Genomic DNA, 2,893 nt, shown 5'->3' with positions numbered 1-2,893 from the left:
AAACAAATTATTAATGAAACTAAGTCATAAATATATAGCCTACTTGAAACTAGCAGCATAGAAAACATGCACATTGTGGCATAGTTTCCTTTTCTGTTGCCTGCTCCTGTGATAAACCTAGTGAATACTAAAGAAGACCGTGGTCTCTGTGTGAACTGATTATTTTGTAGAAAAGTAAAAATGTTGTTAATATATTTGCCCTTTTTTCACTTGAGCCCCTGCCCACCAAAATGTCTGTGCACGTCCCTGCATAGGGTGAAAAGAGGAGCTGCAGCAATGTGCAGCATGAGCCTGAAACCTGAAAATGAGCATAATACCACCTCTTTAATGAGCCGAGTCAAGCTCTTCTGAGGAGACGATCTCTGACTGAACTAAAGGAAGTGGAGGAAACACCAGCTGATTGTTTAGATCATTAATATCTTATCAGTGCCGACAGCAGCTCTCAGCTGTGTGGGAACACTTTAAACTGAGTGATGACAGCAGGAGTGTGGAAGTTATGGTGTTTATTAATTTTACAATTACTTTCATTAAAGATCAAAACAGTCACATCTCAAAAATCAGTATCAAACTGTGGGCTGGAAATAAACAGCAACACAATGGACGCATTTAAATAAGCCTAATTATTTTAGGCCGATTGTAGAAGAAGAGCATTTAGTCGCTATAATTAAAATTAAAAGTGAATTTTGCATGATAACGTGTTAGATTTAGTTCCGCTACAGGAAACACCGCTCATCCCGTGGGCTCTCCGCCTGGACCCCCGACCTGCTAAACTATTCCCGGATTCTGCTCTGGACCTGCTCGGATCAGACTCTCAGCTGGTTCCTCCTGCTCTGTACAGCAGCCACCAGGGCTGGACTGGGACAAAAAATCGGCCCGGGCATTTTGACTAGAGACCGGCCCACCAAGTATTATTGGCAAAGCCATAAAGCCTTTGAATGAAAACAAACGCTGTTCTGACAGCGATGTGCACTGTCTTGTTGGTATATATGTATCAATCTAATAAACTTAAACCTACATCATCCTCCCTATTCTGGTATTCTAAACAGTAATTAGCAGAAAACAAAAGACTGCTTGGTCAAGTTAACCTCCTCCTGAACTATCTACAACACATGGTGGAAACCTGAAATTAAGACAGAGAAGACTAGAGGTGAGACATGATCATTAATGAATATTAAAATTAATAAATGACAGATTTACCTAATACAAATAAATAAAACATCTCCAGTTAACTAGCAGAGCATTCATTTAGTTTGCGCTATTAAATAAGAGATCTAGTGCTTAAATCTGTTGGGTAACACTTTAGAATAGGGTTCCTTCGTTAATGAATAACTACACAAGAACCAATGAGTAACACAATATTAACAATCTATTAACTATTATTAACTAACAAGACACTCTGATTAACTAACTAGTAAGTAATAGCGCACAGGTGAAAGTGGTACTTCACTATTAACTAATCAATAACTACTATTTTTTTTAATTACTAATTATTTGGATCCGTATTATAAAGTGAAGACCATGGGAACTAACTAGTAATGACTCAAGTGTTACTAAAGACATTTTCTAAAAGTATACTAAAGTTCACCAAAAATCTCAAACGCTTGAAATGACTTTAGTGTTTGGTTGCACAAATCATGACTAGATCATGTCGTAACACTTGAGTCATTACTAGTTAGTTCCAGTGATCTTCACTTTATAATACGGATCCAAATAATAAGTAATTCCCACAGAAGTATGTAGTAACACTTTCATCTGCGCACTATTACTTACTAATTCATAATCAGAGTTTCATTTTAGTTAATAGTAGTTACTAGATTGTATTAAAAAAATAGTAGTTATTGATTAGTTAATTAATAGTGAAGTACCACTTTCACCTGTGCGCTATTACTTACTAGTTAATCAGAGTTTCTTGTTAGTTAATAATAGTTACTAGATTGTTAATATTGTGTTACTCATTGTGGCTCGCGCACATTCTTCACTCGGACGCGCGCTTCATCGCAGTCGGAGACTCTATTCGTTCCGGTGAAATCACAAAATAAAATGCACACAAACGTGTCTCTGCTTGATGTAGACTGTCTGTACCACTGATGAACATATTCGGTTTTGATGAGAGAGAGAAAAAAACTATATGAGCGCGGATTAGAACCGGATCATCGATGGATGCATTTATTTACGGGTTGAGAGAGGCTGCACCTAACCTTGGTTTATAATCTGACCCAGATATAGACTGCAGCTCATAACTTCTTACCTCAAGTTCAGTTCTGCCACTTGGACCGGCGGCCGCCTTGGGTCTCTCCTCCTCCTGCTTGCCCTTTCCCTCTTCAACCTGCTGGCCTCCATCACTTGCTAATTTTACTGAAGTGGAAGCTCCACTATAGCCACCACCAAACAACTGTGATATTTTAGCACATTTGGCAGCATCTGCCTGAAGGGCTAGTTTCTTTTTGGCCCTAATTTTTTCGGCACCTCCTTTACGTTTTTTGTTCTCCATTTTTGTTCAGCAGCAATAATATGTGATTACTCATTGCTGATCCGTTGAAGGGGTGTGGTGTCCGAACAATAATGCTGCGATGATGTGTTGAGAAGAAATCCGCTTGACACTGTTCTTGATCATAAAAATTTAGAGAGACCCAGCCCGATGACCACTCTGTCTCTCTGTACATCAAACACAGCTTATATAGGACATGTTTAGGCATCTGTTAGATACCATATAAGGGTCCAGTCCCTTCATAAACACTAATCTCTACTCCCCCTAACACTGGGTCAGAGGTCAAATTCCATAGGAGGGTTCACTCTTTACACACCCATCAATCATTACTCCCCCTTAAGAGTTCACTGAGCCTCTATCCAGCTGCTAGAGTATTATTTTAAACTGTAATGGTCAAATGCACAT

General features: G+C 38.9%; 1 protein-coding gene across 1 annotated transcript in view; it reads right to left on the bottom strand.

Moving 5' to 3' along the window:
• The window catches only part of LOC123980885 (zinc finger protein 208-like), an 808,576-nt gene that overhangs the window by 414,735 nt on the left and 390,948 nt on the right, over positions 1-2,893 (bottom strand). The gene's annotated exons all lie outside the window — the stretch shown is intronic.

This window comes from Micropterus dolomieu, linkage group LG12, assembly GCF_021292245.1.
Source record: "Micropterus dolomieu isolate WLL.071019.BEF.003 ecotype Adirondacks linkage group LG12, ASM2129224v1, whole genome shotgun sequence".
In the NCBI taxonomy this organism is placed as follows: Eukaryota; Metazoa; Chordata; class Actinopteri; order Centrarchiformes; family Centrarchidae; genus Micropterus; species Micropterus dolomieu.
The sequence above is the reverse complement of the archived record's forward strand: the minus strand, read 5'-3'. Positions and strand labels throughout refer to the sequence as shown.